The sequence below is a fragment of the Oncorhynchus mykiss genome, chromosome 2 (genome assembly GCF_013265735.2).
Source record: "Oncorhynchus mykiss isolate Arlee chromosome 2, USDA_OmykA_1.1, whole genome shotgun sequence".
Classification (NCBI taxonomy): domain Eukaryota; kingdom Metazoa; phylum Chordata; class Actinopteri; order Salmoniformes; family Salmonidae; genus Oncorhynchus; species Oncorhynchus mykiss.
Window position 1 is genome coordinate 71,922,682 of NC_048566.1, and position 21,079 is coordinate 71,943,760.

Genomic DNA, 21,079 nt, shown 5'->3' on the forward strand with positions numbered 1-21,079 from the left:
AATGAAGAAATGTACTACAATGCTGGAAATGAATGCTGGAATTAAACAATTAACTATGCAAATGATCAAAAGCTGTGCGCATCATGGAAATAGACGCTTGGCTCAAATAGAAGCCTGTATCTAATAAGTGCCTTTTGTGTTCAGTGATTTTAAGTAAATAAGTGCCTGGGTTATGAATTTATGTTTTACAGTGCCTTTTTTTTTTGGAACCCAGTTATGGTCTCAATTTACTGTTGAGAGTTAGAATGGTAGAATACACAAGGTGCAATATCGAAATGTGGTTGTGCATCTGCAGTTTTCCTCTTGTTATGTCAGTCATTGACAGTCAGTCAATTAGCCTTGTCAGCTAAAATTGGTAAGTTTGTCTAGCCAGCTATCTAAACTTGTAGTAATGGCTGAATTACCGACTGGGCATGAAGAGCACGTGCCCAGGGGCCCTGACCTCCAGGGGACCCCTGTTGATTTTGTTATGCTATGTTCATATGATATCTGAGTGAGCGTGACTATGTAATGGCAAAATGTGTTTAATTTCAGGAAATTAAAATTTACCCTCAAACTACCGATGGGTCATTTTGACCCCACAGGCATATTTTTGATCATAACCCAAATGTGGTTTATTAAATTCTTCAAATGTCATGACTTTGTCGATCAACTTTTTTTTTTAAATACATCTTAATTGTTGTTTAGTGTTTATTTATCAACATTTTTACCCAAAAACAAAAACACCTATTTCCATCTATAGTAATTTGTTAGATATGACCTTTACTTGAATCTAGGTTTCTCTGGAGACATAAAAACAAGTTATCCATACCACCAGAGGGTGGAGGAGGAGCTGTATCAGTGTATTTGACCAGATAGACAGATCATCTACAGAGATATAGCTCTCCATGTACTTGCCTAATATTGTACTCTTCTAACACGTATTGTATGACTGTGTATAAAACCAACATTAGCATATACAAAACTACAAATGGTATAAATACTTGATAGAACTGCAATCCAGAACTCAGATACTTTCACGACTTCTGCCGAAGTTGAAGCCTCCCCTTGTTCGGTGCTCGGCGGTCGATGTCACCGGTCTTCTAGCCATCATTGATCCATTTTTCATTTTCCATTGGTTTTGTCTTGAATTCCTACACACCTGGTTTCAATCCCGTTCATTACCTGTAATGTCTTTGTCAGAGATTGTTTGTATTTCAGTGTTGTATATATTTTTGTATTGGTGGGTGTCGGGTCCTCGTACCCATTTTTGTTATTTATTACATTTAGTGTTTGGAGTATGTTTCGTTCATTGTTATTAAATAACTCAATTACACTCAGTTTGATTCTCCTGCGCCTGACTTCCTTGCCACCTATATAAATGACTCTGACAGATACACTCTGAATCTACACATAGCTGTATTGGTGTGTATTCTCCAAAAGTAGTTATTCTACAGCAAATCTAAAAAGTCTATTTGAATCCAGGTTTCTCTAAGAGACATAATATTAAGTTATAAATATCCTCAGAGAGTGGAGGAAATAAATTGCAAATAAATTCATAAAAAATCCTACAATGTGATTTTCTGGATTTTTTTCCCCTCATTTTGTCTGTCATAGTTTAAGTGTACCTATGATGAAAATTACAGGCCTCTCTCATCTTTTTAAGTGGGAGAACTTGCACAATTGGTGGCTGACTAAATACTTTTTTGCCCCACTGTATGTTGTAAGAATAATTTCGATATCACAAACAGAATGTGATATAAACAGTTTTAAGAAGACGCACAGGTAAGATGCTTTGATGTCTATGTAGTGATAAAAAGAGTAGGTCCATAGGTTTCCTAAACCCTTACCATTGGCAAATCGCTCTCAAAATTGAAGATATTAGCTCAATTTCTAAATATTACCAGTGTTCCATGCGGTCCACGTGTGTACGAGGCAACAAATAGCCTACAGTAACATAAACTAATGAAAAAATGCTATTGTGTTCTTTGCAATAACTTTTATCCAGTCATTTGTACCACATAAATATGACAAAATGACTATTTAATTACAAATTCTAAAAATTAAATGATACTACAATCAAATGATGGCAAATCATCTTTTTAGTACTAATGTGGATTGTACTTTGGAAAAAAGCTGCACATAACATAATAAAATGCAAAAAAAGTATTTGTTAGAGTAGCAGTCTGTTTTGGTTATTTTTAATTTCAGATAACACCATTTACATGTCTAATGATGTTTTGATAAGAATTAAGTTCATATTTTGGCATGATTGTTGCTTTTTCCAATAGTATCTTCTTGGGGTCAAAATGACCCAAGTTGGTAATCCATGTATGTAAAATACAGTGCATTCGGAAAGTATTCAGAACCCTTCCCCTTTTCCAAATTTTTTTACGTTACAGGCTTATTCAAAAATGTAATCAATAAAAAATGTTCCTCATCAATATACACACAATACCCCATAATGACATGGGGTAAAATGCGCCTTGGTCAGGGAAGTGAGCAAGAACGTGATGGTCACTCTGACAGAGCTCCAGAGTTCCTCAGTGGAGATTGGAGAACATTCCAGAAGGACAACCATCTCTGAAGCATGCTGGTGGCAGCATCATGCTGCAGGGATGTTTTTCAGCGGTTCCGTGGTGTTGAACTTACCAAAACTTGTAAGTCTCTAAAAGTGGGTGATTTTATATGAGAATGTCATTTTAAACAGCGTCAGAGGAGTATTGTCACAACATATGTGTTATTGCCTATTGTTGGGCAAAGCCTCGCCACCTCCTGCGCTCCTTGGCTTTGTAGATAAAGGATAATGTGGGTGACCCTGTGTGACTGTTTGTTCTCCAATTTGTTATGCAGTTTCTCTGGCTCCTGCAAGGTGCCTTTGGCTATCAGCGAGAGCTCCATCCCGCGCCTGCTGAATTGCTTAACTGGGTGAGAAATGAAGATTTATCTGCACATCTGCTAGGCGCTTTCTTTCCCCTGCCATGCCATGTATCTTAACTCCCCCACACATACACACAGTGGAGAGGGGAGACACATTATACTAAAGAAAGAAAGATGACCAACTATTATAATTTATTTACAATTTAGATACTTAAATCTCCATTGAATTGAGTTATGTAATCCTATATATTTATATTTGTACAGTAAATTCACAGTGTTCAAATACACCAACATTATGAACACACATTCTCACGCATACAAATACATGGAGTATTATCATTTAATTATAGTTTAGTCTTTAGAGTGCTTACTGCTCGGTCACATTTACTCAGTGTGTTGGAGCACACTCAAGCCCAAATGGCCCACACCACCTTCATTTCCTGCCAGGCCCCAGCTCAGGCTCCCCCTTATCTGACCTCTCACACAGTGAACCCTATGAATGGACAATAGTGCCCTTCAGTAGGGCCCCAAGACCATAGCAAAGCCTGCAGCTGGAGCGCATAGCAGGCCTGCCCCAGCCTGAGGGCATGCTAACAGCTGAGAAAGATCTCTGAACTGCCGAGGGGATTTGGGAAGGCTGGGGGAATCACAGATGTGAAGGCCAAAGAGGGAACATGTCCAAGAGCCTCCAGCTTGTCCCTGTTTATCAGATGCCATGGAGAAGCTGCTAGTCTCTCCAACAGGTGTTCAGGGGGTGGATTCACCCCTGTTCACAGCTTTAGGTCTGGCTGTTAAAGGAGAGGATGAGCCCCTGGAAAGCACTGTGGTATTATCCATGTAACGAAGGAAGTAGGAAATTAAAGCCCTTGAGGAAATATTTACTGGTGTAAAGTAATGTGAAGAAAAAAACAATGTGTATGGGTCATGTTATAATACGTGTATATCAATATAAAAATATGTGAACAGCATATGCATATAGGAAATTAATTAGAGTTATTTCCAATGAGAGAGCATTAAACACATCCGTTGACTCAGCCATCTGTCACTACTCTTAGTTGTTACTTTGCCAATGTGTCACCTTGACGGAAATATCCACTTCATAAGTAAAAGCCTCACGCCTTGTGTAATGAGCAAATAGAAAAACGCTGGACTGGATGTATGCAAAGGGTTGCCCAACATGTCTCGTCTTTAAGAAACATTTTCCCCACCCAACATGCAGGCCATTTTCTTAACTAGGCAAGTCAGTTAAGAACAAATTTCTATTTTTAATGATGGCATAGGGTGGGTTAACAGATTTTTACCTTGTCAGCTCGGGGATTTGATCTTGCAACCTTTCGGTTACTAGTCCAACACTCTAACCACTAGGCTACCTGCCTCCCCATAATTTGTGATGAAAGGACAGAGTATTATAGGCTTACATAGAGGGCATCCTGAAATAACAGAATAACTGAACAGCCAGAGAGAGTTGGGTATTCTTTTCAGCCAGTGGATTTACCCATTAAGAGTAGAACAGTCAACAACAATAAAAAGTCCCCCACCGTGCTGATGTCACTGAGATAAGGCCACAACCTCAGTGGCAGCAGGGAGAGTGATGTGGCTTTTCCACCAGACCACATCCTCACAATGTTGTTGTTTTGTGGCCCCAAGGAGAGACAGAGAGAGAGAGAGAGTGTGCATGAGTGCATGTATGTATGTAGTGCGTGTGTGTGTTTGGAACATATGTGGAGCTAGCTATGAGCTCTTTGACCATGCTATTTATTTACAAAGCCAAAGAGAATAAAAGTGTTTGCATTTTTTTATCCCTGCCACTCAGAGTAAACAGTATGGGTGTGAATGCCATACAAATTGTGTTCCGGATTGCTGATACCCAACTGATTGCATCCGTGTGTGCTGCCTGATACCAGGGCTGTGAAGTTCTTTCCCATTTCCACTCTGTTTGCATAGCTCGAGACGCTGGTATAATCACAGCATTGTGCCTGGTCAGTATTTAGCCGTTGTTCTAATGTAAATAAGAGTCTCATTGACATAAGGTGTTTGTGTGCTGGCTATCACTCCATTGAACATATTCCTGTGTTTTTCCACATGTGAGATTGGGCTTTGTTTCCTTGTCAAGACAAGGAGGGTATAGATAGACTTTTGGAAATAGTCTGAGGGGGCATTTGGAACTTAAGGAGCGGTTCTCCATGGGTCATTTTCATTGCGGTTAACGCAGTTAATCTATTGTAATTCATTGATAAAAACATCGGATAAAAGCTGGGATAATAAATGGTGCAATATAAAGTCGGTAATGGAAAAAAACATTTGCCAAGAAGGCACATCTTCAGTAAGGACTGGTGTAATTAAGGCCATTTACCTAACTTTACCCTCTGTGGTGTTCTTTAAAGTTTATGTAATGCCTTTTGGATAGTTTGAATGGAGCTGATTATCTTTTTTAAAGGTGTAGCTGTCTGAACAATGTAGCGATGGATTTAATGCTACCTCTCTCAAGCTTTGTTCAATGGGTAATTGACCATTACATTGATAGAGTAATCCATCACCGGTACCCGTCTTTGTGAACAGTTGTCAGTACTTACTGAGTAACTCCCAGCTTTGTATAATACTGCTGTAACACTGATGGACAACCTCTTAACATTCCTGCATGGCAGGAATACAAATCTAATGTAGCCCATAATAGAATCTAGCATTTTCAGAAAGATGACGGAATTCCAGCAGGAATTTGTTCTTAGTGCACTGGCGTTTCAGCACGTGTCTGAAAGGTTTTTGAGGTAAGATTATTTTCTCCATAGATACAGTAAATTGTTATGTCTGGTATCGTCACCTGGAAACCAATTAATTTACTTCCTTCATAAATGTTATGTCCCACAAAGGCTTCTAATCAGAGCAGGAAATGGATTATGACTTCATATCTTCACACATATCAGGCCTGGGCAAAGGCCAGCCCTGGGGCCATATGCGGCCCGCAACCTGATTCAATACCGCCCGCAGAATCATGCTCAGATCACAAAGAATTTGTGATCATGAAGTTTTTTTAAACGTATTTGTTATTCAAATTAAAAGCCCAATGAACTCTCGCCATTATGTAATAATTTAACTCCCACCGCTTGTGGGACATTTATTTTGAAAGCACGTATAAATAACAACTGCACGAGGACAGAGAGTGACACACAGGTCACGACGAACATTGACACGGCATGTTGAGGACATCGCAGAGAATATGGAACAACAGTTGAAAGACAAGGTAAAGGATTTCACCTATTTCTCCTTGGCCCTGGATGAGAGCAGTGATGCATGTGACACGGCGCAGTTGTTGATATTCTTACGAGGCATAACCCCAGACTTTTAAATTACAGAGGAGCTTGCTTCAGTACAGTCAATGAAAGCACAACCACGAGGAAAGATTTAATGTATGGCAAAGCTGGAACTGAGTTTTGGAAAGTTATCCAGTATTACAATCGATGGGTGCCCAAACTTGACAGGAAAAAACTTTGGCCTTTCGAAAAGGATACAAGATGAAGTTGCTGAGCTGAACCCAGATCAGAAAATTATTTTCCTGCATTGCGTTATTCATCAGGAGGTGCTCTGTAAATGTGTTCTGAAAATGAGCCATGTTGTGGATACTGTCACTAAAGTGGTAAACTTCATAAGAGCAACATCTTTAAAACACAGGCAGTTTGTCTCACTGTTGGAAGAAACAGAGTTGGGTCATGCAGAGTTTGGGGAAGTGGCTTAAAAGGGTGTGGGACCTGATGTCAGAGATTGCTGAAATTTTGCAAATGAAAGGAAAATATGTGGATTTCCCTCAGCTGCAAGATAAAAAATGGTTGGTTGATTTTGCCTTCACTGTGGACATCATGGCCCTCATGACTGAACTGAATTCTAAACTACAAGGGAAGGGCCTTTTCACACATCAGATATACAGCCTTGTCATAGCCTTCAAGGGAAAATGACTCCTCCTGACCCGTCAAGTAGAAGCTAACAATGTCACCCACCTTCCGACACTACTAGTCTGTTCCCTATCAGATGACCAGCGGGAGAAGTATACATCGCTGCTGCGTGCTTTGAACAGTGAGTTTTCTCGTTGTTTTGAGGATTTCAACGTGTTGGAAGATGACACGCTGTTGGTTTCCTCTCCTTTCACCTTCAATGTGGATAACGCTCCCACTGAGCTTATCGATCGTCAGTCTGATGCAGTGATTGGAGAACTATTCAAAACAATGTCACTGACGAGGTTCTATGCATCTCTTGATGAACAAAACTTTCCAAAGATTAGGAGTCATGCTCAGAAGATGTTTGTACTGTTTGCGTCAACCTATGTATGTGAACAGACATTTTCAGTGATGAAATATAACAAGTTAAGGCACAGATCATCTCTTATTGACTCACCTCTCAGTAATCCTGTGCATAGCAATGTCAGAAACTATACCTGACTTCACTGCTCTAGTCAATGTCTATCAGAGACCTCACTCCTCACACTGATTGAGTAATTTAAATGTAATATTGAGCTCTCTCTTTCTTGTTTTTGTGCATACCCATTAAACAAGAGTTCTTTCTGTCTGTGATGCTGAATGCACAGTGTACTTTTCCCTCCGTGTAGTTTATTGCATGTTTAATCATAAAAATACCTACCAGAAGGAGAACATGGATGTGGTTTATTTCCGTGCATGTTAAAAAAGTTATATGGATGTGATTTACAGTAGATATATCTGTTAACACAGTCATACACAATATGTATAATCCTGTAATATGATTCTGGCCCATGAAAATATATTCTAATGTGGCCCTCTATGGAAGATAATTGCCCAGGCCTGACATCTCCCTCACTAACTTTAAGCATCAGCTGTCAGAGCAGCTTAACATTCACTGCACCTGTGCACAGCCCATCTGTAAATAGCCCACCTACCTCATCCCCATTTTATTATTTTTTCTCTTTTGTACCCCAGTACTCTCTTTTTTTCTCTTTGCACATCATCATCTGCACATCTATCACTCCAGTGTTAATGCTAAATTGTAATTATTTTGCCACTATGGCCTATTTGTTGCTTTACCTCCCTGATTTTACTACATCTGCACACACTGTACATAGTGTGTGCAGATCTATTATGTTATTGACTGGACGTTTGTTTATGCCATGTGCAACTCTGTGTTGTTTTTGTCGCACTGCTTTGCTTTATCTTGGCCAGGTCGCAGTTGTAAATGAGAACATGTTCTCAACTGGCCTACCTGGTTAAATAAAGGTGAAATAAAATAAAAAAATATAAAGTATCCTGCGATCTTCTTCCCTATATCATCACTGCTATGTGATATGGTTCATTATAGAGGACAATGTGACTGTAAATGACTTTTACCTGCTCATATTCCTGCATATGATCATCCGTAAGGGAATGAGCCCATCAGTATACTCCCCGAACAAGATTAAAATGCTGCCATCATCTCAAGAATTGATATTCTGTTCCTGCTCTAATGACATGCTTCCCATTTTTCTGAGCCAGACTGGTAGCGCTGTCCAAATCCTTTTAGGCCCCCAAACCCGGCCACTCCAAATGAGATATCATTAGCATAATAGTGTCTGGTGCTGTTTTGTGATTTATTTTAATCAACCCCAGAGTCACTAGTAATTAGTACTGTGCTACTAATGGATTCTGATTGACACTCTGGCATCCTGTCATTTGTCACTGGTCATTTTACACCATTCTCACAGTGGGTTCTGTGTAACCGTGTAGGTAGGCTGATATCTCATTTACATTTCTTTAGCATTTTCCTTTTTTGGTCCCTGTTATGAAAATGTTGTAATTATTAATGTTGTCACGGTCTCCTAAAAGAGGATTCTGAAGAAGGCCCATAAAAGTGTCATTATAGCACCCATCTAAACCATTCATATTACTCGCCATATCCCTAGGAAGATCTGCATTTCAAATGCACTTTTAAGTTTGAGCACTTGAGCTGTGAGATTTGACATCCAACTAATCTTCCTCTGAACCCGAGGATGGTGTGCTCAGAGGGAATTGGCATTTCCGTCTTAGCCCGAGTCTCTCAGCATTGTTTCTCCACAGGACCTATAGTGATTGGACTAGTGAAAAATAATAACAGGAATAATATCCAGCAGGGTTTTTAGACACAGAGACTCAGTGGATTGAGAATGATTTAAAAAAAAATGGAATCAAATGCAGAATACATTACACAGCATCAACTGTTTCAAGGACACCAAAGGTCAGCCTGTCTGTCTGGCTCATTGTCTGGCGGTGGATGGAGCTGCTGGGATGATATTGTGTCAGAAAATAGTGGTATATGAGCTCTCTGGGGTGTGTTCTATCACTGCATCATTATCTACAGATATATATTTTTACAATCCGGGCTTGTGGGCTCCCAACTGTGTCACAGGAATCTTGACTTGAGCCAATCCATCCACACTGGTCACTGACCCATTTATCCACTGCCTCTCCTCAAAATTACCAAGAGTGCAATGCCTCAGTGATCCCCTTCACTTTGTAGCTCCTCTGACCTTTGATGTTGAGGACTTGGTGCTCATGTATCCAGCCAGGAGGGACGGCATTCATCTAGAACCTAATCTGTCCCACGGCTGTGATTGATGCAGCCGGTGGCTTAGAGAAGTCCAATAAGAGCATGGTCTTATTGGAATCTCAACAGGATGTGTAATGGCAGGTTTGCAAATGACTGACTTTGTTAAATCACAGATCGATTGCGACAATAGTTGCCCGGAAACTATACATTCAGAAACTAGTCAAACTAGCTTCTGCTGCTCATTCTCCCTCTAATGCTCTTTTACTCAGCTATACCTATTGCACACAAACATTCACACAAGTAAACAAACACACACTTACACACATGCACGTAATAATAGTTTCAAGCTATCGCTCTCTCACCCCTTTTGCTTTTCTCCCTCTTGCAGCTACCAACACCAACCATTAAGCATGTAGAAGGTAGAAGCACCCACCCACACTCTCCTCACCTCCCCTGGGACAAACTGTTTCAACATGGGCAGTATGGCCTGGGAAGCTCAGCGTACGTGTCTGTTATACCCCTCCCTGCAGCTGTGCACCTGGATCTGTGCACAATTCCTGCATGGCAATGAACCGACCCACCTGTTCACACCTGAGGCCTGCGCCTCCACACCTCCACTGCCTCTCTCCTGTCCTGCCTTTGTTTCTTCCATCATCTCAGGAGATTGATGCGAACCAAGTGAACAGGTTATAAATCTACTTTGATGTTGTCATAGGGATGGAATGGAATACTAAATGTGTAAAACTGTCAGTGTCTCTTCATGGGATTGTGAGTATGACAGTTAATGTGGAATAGTTCAATGCATTATACAAACACATGTCAATTAGAAGTGTAGTTCAAATCAAATCAAATGTATTTCTATAGCCCTTCTTACATCAGCTTATATCTCAAAGTGCTGTACAGAAACCCAGCCTAAAACCCCAAACAGCAAGCAATGCAAGTGTAGAAGCATGGTGGCTAGGAAAAACTCCCTAGAAAGGCCAAAACCTAGGAAGAAACCTAGAGAGGAACCAGGCTATGAGGGGTGGCCAGTCCTCTTCTGACTGTGCCGGTTGGAGATTATAACGGAACATGTCCAAGATGTTCAAATGTTCATAAATAACCAGCATGGTCAAATAATAATAATCACAGTAGTTGTTGAGGGTGCAGCAAGTCAGCACCTCAGGAGTAAATGTCAGTTGGCTTTTCATAGGTGATCATTAAGAGTATCTTTACCGCTCCTGCTGTCTCTAGAGAGTTGAAAACAGCAGGTCTGGGACAGGTAGCATGTCCGGTGAACAGGTCAGGGTTCCATTGGCGTGTCACAAGATTTTCACATCAAGCCAAGCTCACCCAGCCAGTTGAGCCAGCCCCATACAGAACATATTTGGCATGAAGTTTAACCATTGGATGTTAATCAGGGTCGTAAATAACTGCCAATAATTTCGTTGAGCAATACAGGTTCACAGAGAAAGCATAGCCCTTCTATGGTAAATTGACGCTGAATGCTTTGTCAATCCCTATTGATTCTTTTCAGGTGTTACGGTCTGTGACATTGTTTGTTGTCATCATTGGCCTTGGTTTGGACCTGCTAGGCTCCATCTCCATAGTCCTGATTAAACTCTGAAATGCCATGTGTGACACTGACAGGAGTCCTCCTACATACCAGACACGGTTAATTTTAGAGAGTGATTAATGTCCACAAAGACCGACCTGCTTAGCAGCTGTCTTTGTTTGGCCTGATACATGCTAAATACTGCAGGATTTAACATGTATTGGTCATGAAACACTTTAAAGGAGAATTTTGCCCAAAATCCAGAAACTCCCAAGTAATTTCATACATTGAAACTAGTTCAGTGTTTTTTGCCCTCTCCCCCTATCTCTCTCTGGGGTGCAGAACTGAGACAGATGCAAAAACATGTCATGTGACGTGACTCGTGACGTTGCTGGATGCAGGCCTCACTCTGCTCCGTTGTCATTGATTTATAAATCTGCAAACTGTGGACAAATTCATTGTTTTATTGAAAGCGTAAGGCCAAATTAGCAAATTTTTTATATCGGTTTTGAGTCGTGTGCTTTTCCACGTACACTGAACAAAAATATAAACGCAACATGCAACAATTTCAAAGATTATCCTTAGTTACAGTTTATAATAAGGAAATCAGTCAATTGAAATTAATTAATTTCGGCCCTAATCTATGGATTTCACATGACTGGGAATACAGATACCTTTTAAAAAAAGGTAAGGGCATGGATCAGAAAACCAGTCAGTATCTGGTGTGACCACCTCATGCAAAGTGACACATCTCCTTCGCATAGAGTTAATCAGGCTGTTGATTGTGGCCTGTGGAATTTTGTCCCACTCCTTTTCAATGACTGTGCAAAGTTTTGGGATATTGGCGGGAACTGGAACACGCTGTCATACACGTCGATCCAGAGCATCCTCAATGAATGACTTGTCTGGTGAGTACGCAGGCCATGGAAGAAATTGGACATTTTCAGCTTCCAGGAATTGTGTACAGATCCTAGCGACATGGGGCAGTGCATTATCATGCTGGAACATGAGATGATGGAGGCAAATGAATGGCATGACAATGGGCCTAAGGATCTCATCAAGGTATCTCTGTATATTCAAATTTCCATCGATTAAAATACAATTGTGTTCATTGTCCGTAGCTTATGCCTGCCCATAGCATATCCCTGCTACCACCATGAGGCACTCTGTTCACAACGTTGACATCAGCAAACCATTCTCTCACACGACGCCATATATTCTGTCTGCCCGGTACAGTTGAAACTGAGATTCATCTGTATATAGCACAGCATGCCAGTCGTGTAATGATCATGCTGTTTAATAGGCTTCTGTCAGGTGGATGGATTATCTTGGCAAAGGAGAAATGCTGACTAACAGGGATGTAAACAAATTTGTGCACAAAATTAGAGAGAAATAAGATTTTGTGTGTATGGAACATTTCTGGGATATTTTATTTCAGCTCATGAAACATATGACCTTACATGTTGAGTTTATTTTTTTGTTCAGTATAAAATATTTGCAAATGTTTTATATCATTATTTTATGTAGCCGGCTGCCACAGCAACGGAAATGGGTAACAACGCATGAGTGCCCTCATTTGGAAACCCTGCTACTTAGAAATGTCAAGATATGCCCTTATATGGTGCTTGATGCCACACGTTTTTGGGGGGGTAGAAGTAGTGAGGATACTGAAAGCTGCAATATGTAACTTTTTGGGGTGACTCGACCAAATTCACATAGAAATGTGAGTTATAGATCTGTCACTCATTGAAAGCAAGTCTAAGAAGCAGTATATCTGTTGTATATGCGCTGGTTCTATGCTTCCTTTCTTATGTTTAGTTTTTGCGTCTTAGGTTTTGTACACTAGCTTCAAACAGCGGAAAATACAATATTTTTGGTTATTGAAAATACATTTCAGAGGTTTAGATTGTACAATGATTCTCTACACTAATGCTTGTTTTGTCACAAATTGAAATTACAGTACAATTTCACTATAGTTCTCTTACAAAAAAAACTACGAAAAACATGTCTTACGACAAAATTGATTTGAGGCATAGTAGTCCATTCTGATGAAGAATTTAGACAAATTGAACAACCGTTTTAGAAACCGAGGCTGCAGCGGCAGCTAGACAGGAGCCCCAACCCATCCCCAGGATCAACACAGACTGGTGGTGTGTGCATTTGAGGCAATTGCGCTCCAATGACAACAATTGAAGAATGTTTGTGCTGCAGATCATTTGAATATGTGACTACAATTCTTAGACATGGAGGAACTTGATAATGAGGAGCAGTTAGTTAGCTTTTGAGACCACATGGATTTTGCTGCCCACAAAACTCTGTCCTGGAAACATCTTCCCTTTTCCAAAAAGGAATTGGAGACACAACGCTGTTCCAGCTGTGCCAAATGGACATTTATCCAACGAGTAAGTAGTCAAACTTTACTTTATTGAATGATCGCTCATCATTAACCTCTATGAGCGGAACCGTTAGTGGGTTGATGTTTTGACATTAGCCCATACCACTATATAGCCTATATCTATTTATCACAATGTTTTTAGGATATTCTATTCCCCATCTCCACTGCTTTGGCAGTCAGCTACATAAACTAACCGCAAATGTTTTAGGTGGAAAAGTACACATTTCCTGACTCAAAATCGATAATGCTTTTGACAAAAAATAGCTAAGTCGGTATGCTTTCAATAAAACAACAACTTTGTCCACAGTTCACGGCTTTGTGAATCTTGCATTCACTGACCAAGGAGCAGAGCTAGGCCTGCACCCAGCAACATCACAAGTCACATGACCCGTTTTTGCAGCTGTCTCAGTTCTGCAATCCATGGAGAGAGAGGGGGAGAGGACAAACTCCACTGAACTAGTTTCAATGTATGGAATCACTTGAGAGTTTCTGGATTTTGGGTAAACTTCTCCTTTAATATCAGACATCTATCACATTACTTCAGTGTAAACTCAAGCAGTTAAAATGTCTGGGTATGCATTTTTCTGTTGTCTCTACCCATCCAATTATAAATCAGTTTGGACTTTGAAAGGTCTTTCACTATGGGTTAAAAGTAGCTATGCACATTATCATGCTTAAGTACAGGCATTATCATATACAGTCTAGAGATTGTGAGTTGCTTTTTCAGAGGTTTACCCTCTGAACACCTATCACAGCATCCCATATTGCTGGTGTGGCACTTGGTTACACAAGGATGACACCATTTGCCACTGATTTGACTCCTCAAAACAGAGCAGGGAGGTCTGACAAATCCTGGTCCCACCTCTCCCGCCTGCCCCCCACAGACAGGCTAGGGCTGTTGACAGGTATCTCAACATGCCATTTGTTGCTATTTCTCAATGGGGCTCCAACTCTGCACACACATTTAATTGATTTAGTGGGGGATGTCTGCGCATCTGTGGAGGATGAGTACGGAATTTCACTCAAACGGCAAACTCCACATTACCATAGAAAAATATTTGCTCCATTATGTTGTTAGATCTCGGCACTTGATAATCAGCGTAGAGAATGGCATGCTTGACAAAATAATTAGAATGCATTACTTAGCGAGATATGAATGTAATAACAAAGAGGACCTGGACATGTCCTTGATTGGAGTGTGTCAGCCATGCACCTCTGAAGGGTGAAAAATCTCTCTAATTTGGCCTGATTCCCAAACCGTTACATTGGCAAGACAAAGTATGTGACCACTTTGGAAATACCTGGATTTCTGCATAAATTGGTCATCAAATTTGATCTGATATACTTCTAAGTCACAACAATAGACAAAGAGTGTGCTTAAACTAATAACACACAATATATTGTATTTTTCTTGTCTATATTGAATACATCATTTAAACATTCACAGTGTAGGTTGGAAAAATTATGTGAACCCCTAGGCTAATGACTTCTTCAAAAGCTAATTGGAGTCAGGAGTCAGCTAACCTGGAGTCCAATCAATGAGACGAGATTGGAGTTGTGGGTTAGAGCTGCCTTGTACTTTTAAAAGAACTCACAAAATGTGAGTTTGCTATTCACAAGAAGCATTGCCTGATGTGAACCATGCCTCAAACAAAAAAGATGTCAGAATTCCTAAGATTAAGAATTGTTGACTTGCAAAAAGCTGGAAAGGGTTACAAAAGTATCTCTAAAAGCCTTGAGATTCATCAGTCCACGGTAAGTTCAATTGTCTATAAATGGAGAAAGTTCGGCACTGTTGCTACTCTCCCTAGGAGTGGCCGTCCTGCAAAGACGACTGCAAGAGCACAGCGCATGAAGAATCCTAGTGTCAGCTAAAGACTTACAGAAATCTCTGTAAGTCTACGATACGTAAAACACTAAACAAGAATGGTGTTCATGGGAGGACACTACAGAAGAAAGCCACAGCTGTCCAAAAAACATTGCTGTATGTCTGAAGTTTGCAAAAGTGCACGTAGATGTTCCACAGCGCTACTGGCAAAATATTCTGTGGACAGATGACACTACAGTTGAGTTGTTTGGAAGGAACACACAACACTATGTGTGGGAAAAAAAAGGCACAGCACACCAACATCAAAACATCAGCTCAGAGTTCCAGATCTCTTCCAAGATGGTGTAGCAGTTCAGATGTCTTTGTCTTGTCGTGTCCTGTGTATATCTTTTTTTCCTTCGTATGTATTTCATATATATTTTTTTATATTTTAACCTCAAATTCAACAAACACTCCTACAACCTGCCTCACCCAATTTGGTATGGATCTGCAATTTTCTATACTTTTCTATACTTTTCTATACTTTAGTATAGTATACTTGTTAGCAACTGCTAGCGGTCATCAGCAACCTTAGCCCGGTCAACACCTGCCAGTCTGCACAGCGCGATTCAACCCAGAGCATACCGGACTGCTTTTTCTCCACATCTCCAGTTTCCTACTGCAAAATCGGAACCTTTTCACCTGGATCATCGAAGCTAGCTAGCTGCTATCCGAGTGGCTACCCCCTGGCTAATGTCTCTGTTCCTAAGCAAGCACCTGGAACTAGCCTTGTGCTAGGCCCATCTCCTGGTTAGCTGAAGAGGTCCATCAGCCACTCCTTGGCTACAATACATATTTTGCCAATTGGCCTGGATCCGTTTTACTGTCGAAACTGAGCCCCGCCGATTCCATCACGAATGGTCTACCAACGTAATCCGCCAGGGGGTTTCAACAGGCTCCTCCGTTGCGACGTCCCCTGAAGGATCATCTGCTAGCCTGCTAGCCGCGGCCCGCTAGCTGTCTAGAGCATATTGAAATAAAATACTTATTTTGCCAATTGGCCTGGACCCTTTTACTGCCTACACAGAGCCCTGCGATCCAACACGTCTGGTCTGCTGGCGTAATCGTCCGAGGGGGATACAACAGACATCTTCCGTCGCGACATCCACCTAAGGCCCTTCTACTAGCCTGCTAGCCCCGGCCAGCTAGCTGTCTGAATCACTGTGTCTCCAGCTCGCCTAGCTTCCCACTGGTCCCTATGATCACTCGGCAATGCATGCATCTCCCTAATGTCAATATGTCTTGTCCATTGTTTTTTTGGTTAGTGATTGTCTTATTTCATTGTAGAGCCTCCAGCCCTGCTCAATATGCCTTAGCTAGGCCTTTTGTTTCACCTCCCACACATGCAGTGACCTCACCTGGTCTAAATGATGTCTCTAGAGACAAAAACTCTCATCGTCAATCAATGCCTAGGTTTCTCTCCACTGTATTCACATCCTACCATAACCTTGTCTGTGCATTATGCCTTGAAACCTGCTCCTTTAACTCTCTGTTCTGAACGCACTAGACAACCAGTTCTTATAGCCTTTAGCCGTACCCTTATCCTACTCCTCCTCTGTTCCTCTGGGGATGTAGAGGTTAATCCAGGCCCTGCAGCGCCTAGCTCCACTCCCATTCCCCAGGTGCTCTCATTTGTTGACTTCTGTAACTGTAAAAGCCTTGGTTTCATGCATGTTAACATTAGAAGCCTCCTCCCTAAGTTTGGTTTACTCACTGCTTTAGCACACTCTACCAACCAGGATGTCCTAGCCGTGTCTGAATCCTGGCTTAGGAAGGCCACCAAAAATCCAGAAATGTCCATCCCTAACTATAACATTTTCCGACAAGATAGAACTGACAAAGGGGGCGGAGTTGCAATCTAGTTCTGTCACACTATCCAGGTCTGTACCCAAATAATTTGAGCTTCTACTTCTAAACATCCGCCTTTCTAGAAACAAGTCTCTCTCTGTTGCCGCTTGTTACAGACCACCTTTTGCCTCCAGCTGTGCCCTGGACACCATATGTGAATTGATTGCCCTCCATCTATCTTCAGAGCTCGTACTGTTAGGTGACCTAAATTGGGAAATGCCTAACACCCCAGTCATCCTACAATCTAAGCTAGATGCCCTCAATCTCACACAAATGATCAATGAACCTACCAGGTACAACCCCAAATCTGTAAACACGGGCACCCTCATAGATATCATCTTGACCAAGCTGCCCTCTAAATACACCTCTGCTGCCTTCAACCAGGATCTCAGAAATCACTGCCTCATTGCTTGCATCCTTAAATGGGTCTGTGGTCAAACAACCACCCCTCATCACTGTCAAATGCTCCCTAAGACACTTCAGCGAGCAGGCCTTTCTAATCGACCTGTCCGGGTATCCTGGAAGGATATTGACCTCATTCCGTCAGTAGAGGATGCCTGGTTATTCTTTAGAAGTGCTTTCCTCACCATCTTAAATAAGTATGGCCCATTCAAAAAATGTAGAACCAGGAACAGATATAGCCCTTGGTTCACTCCAGACCAGACTGCCCTTGTCCAGCACAAAAATATCCTGTGGTGTACTGCATTTCGATCAAATAGCCCCTGCGATATGCAACTTTTCAGGGAAGTTAGGAACCAATATACACAGGCAGTTAGGAAAGCAAAGGCTAGATTTTTCACACACTTCACACACTGTAAAGTCCATGGAGAATACGAGCACCTCCTCCCAGCTGCCCTCTGCACTGAGGCTAGGAAACACTGTCACCACCGATAAATTCACGATAATTGAGAATTTCATTAAGCATTTTTCTACGGCTTGCCATGCTTTCCACCTGGCTACCCCTACCTCGGTCAACAGCCCTGTACCCCCCACAGCAACCTGCCCAAACCTCCCATTTCTCCTTCACCCAAATCCAGATACAGTAGCTGATGTTCTGAAAGAGTTGCAAAATCTGGAGCCCTACAAATCAGCTGGGCTAGACAATCTGGACCCTCTCTTTCTAAAATTATCCGCCGCAATTGTTGCAACCCCTATAACTAGCCTGTTCAACCTCTCTTTCGTATCGTCTGAGATCCCCAAAGATTGGAAGCTGCCACGGTCATCCCCCTCTTCAAAGGGGGAGACACTCTAGACTCAAACTGTTACAGACCTATATCTATCCTACCCTGCCTTTCTAAGGTCTACGTAAGCCAAGTTAACAAACAGATCACTGACAATTTCGAATCCCACCGTATCTTCTCCACTATGCCAACTGGTTTCCAAGCTGGTCATGGGTGCACCTCAGCCACACTCAAGGTCCTAAACGATATCATAACTGCCATTGATAAAAGACAATACTGTGCAGCCATATTCATCAACCTGGCCAAACCCTCCATAACTCGGGCGACGCTAGGTCAATTGTGCGTCACCCCATGGACCTCCTGGTCACGGTTGGCTGCGAAAAAGCCTGCGCTCGAACCCAGACTCTCTGGTGGCACAGCTAGCACTGCGATGCAGTGCCTTAGACCACTGCGCCACCCAGGAGGGCCCCAATCACCACATTCTTATGGGCAGACTCAACAGCCTTGGTTTCTCAAATGACTGCCTCGCCTGGTTCAACAAATACTTCTCAGACAGAGTTCAGTGTGTCCAATCAGAGGGCCTGTTGTCCGGACCTCTGGCAGTCTCTATGGGTGGTGCCAAATGGTTCAATTCTCAGGTCGACTCTTTTCTCTGATGTCGCTCTTGCTGCTGATGATTCTGTGATCCACCTCTACGCAGACGACACCATTCTGTATACTTCTGGCCCTTCTTTGGACACAGTGTTAACTAATCTCCAGATGAGCTTCAATGCCAAACAACTCTTATTCCATGGCCTCCAACTGCTCTTAAATGCAAGTAAAACTAAATGCATGCTTAACCGATCGCTGCAGGCACCTGCCTGCCCGTCCAGCATCACTACTCTGGACGGTTCTGACTTAGAATATGTGGACAACTTCAAATACCTAGACTGTAAACTCTCCTTCCAGACTCACATTAGGCATCTCCATTCCAAAATTAAATCTAAAATCGCTTTCCTATTTCGCAACAAAACATCCTTCACTCATGCTGCCAAACATACCCTCGTAAAATTGACTATCCTACCAATCCTTAACTTTGGCGATGTCATTTACAAAATAGACTCCAACACTCTACTCAGAAAATTGGATGCAGTCCATCACAGTGTCATCCGTTTTGTCACCAATGCCCCATATACTACCAACCACTGCAACCTGTATGTTCTTGTTGGCTGGCCCTCGCATCATATTTGTCGCCAAACCCACTGGCTCCAGGTCATCTATAAGTCTTTGCTAGGTAAAGCCCGTCCTTATCTCAGCTCACTGGTCACCATAGCAGCACCCACCCATAGCACGCACTCCAGCAGGTATATTTCACTGGTCACCCCCAAAGCCTATTCCTCCTTTGGCCGCCTTTCCTTCCAGTTCTCAGTTGCCAATGACTGGAAGGAATTGCAAAAGTCACTGAAGCTGGAGACACATATCTCCCTCACTAACTTTAAGCATCAGCTGTCAGAGCAGCTCACAGATCATTGCGCCTGTACACAGCCCTTCTGTAAATTGCCCATCCAACTACCTCATCCCCATATTGTTTTTTTGTCATTTTTTTGCTCCTTTGCACCCCAGTATCTCTACTTGCACATTCATCTTCTGCACACTATCACTCCAGTGTTTAATTGCTAAATTATTATTTATTCTACACTACTGCCTATTTATTGCCTTACCTTCCTAATCTTACCTCATTTGCACACACTGTATATATATATTTTTCTATTGTGTTATTGACTGTAGGTTTGTTTATTCCATGTGTAACTCTGTGTTGTTGTTTGTGTCGCGCTGCTTTGCTTTATCTTGGCCAGGTCGCAGTTGTAAATGAGAACTTGTTCCCAACTGGCCTACCTGGTTTTAAATAAAGGTGAAATAAAATAAATAAAATAAAAATCCCAACTGTAAAAGTATGGTGGAGGGAGCATCATGGTTTCGGGCTGCTTTGCTGCCTCGGGGCCTGGACAGCTTACTACAGTATCATCGACGGAAAAAATGAATTCCCAAGTTCATCAAGACATTTTGCAGGAGAATGTTAGGCTATCTGTCTGCCAATTGAAGCTCAACAGAAGTTGGGTGATGCAACAGGACAACGACCCAAAACACAGAAGTAAATCAACAACAATGGCTTCAACAGAAGAAAATATGCTTTCTGGAGTGGCCCAGTCAGAGTCCTGACCTCAACCCAATTGAGATGCTGTGGCATAACCTTAAGAGAGAAGTTCACACCAGACATCGCAAGAATATTGCAGAATTGAAACAGTTTTGTAAATAGGAATGGTCCAAAATTCCTCCTGACAGTTATGCAGGTCTGATCCGCAATTACAGAAAACATTTGGTTGAGGTCATTGCTGTCAGAGGCGGTTCAACCAGTTATTCAATCCAAGGGTTCACACTGTGAATGTTTACACGGTGTGTTCGATAAAGACACGAATACGTATAATTGTGTGTTATTAGTTTAAGAAGATTGTGTTTGTCTATTGTTGTGACCTAGATGAAGATCAGATCAAATTTTATGACCAATTTATGTAGAAATCCAGATATTTCCAAAGTGTTCACATACTTTGCCTTGCCAATGTAACTACAGAATAAGGTTCCTCTATTTTCAGCCCAGTCCAGCATAATAAACTTTCTCACACTGGTCTATTCCTCTGTGCACAATACTGTGTATTAGCAGGGCCAGTCACTAGTGAGAGGTCAATTAGGAGGGCCATTCTGCCTGGGCCAGCCCCCAGGGCTTGTTTCCCTCTCTGTGTTTGGGGAAGCCAGTTGCCTAGCGCTGCCTTATTCATTGTGGTTATTAGGAACTCTCAGGCATCTCAGTCCCAGCTCAGCTCCTCACTACTTTAATTCCT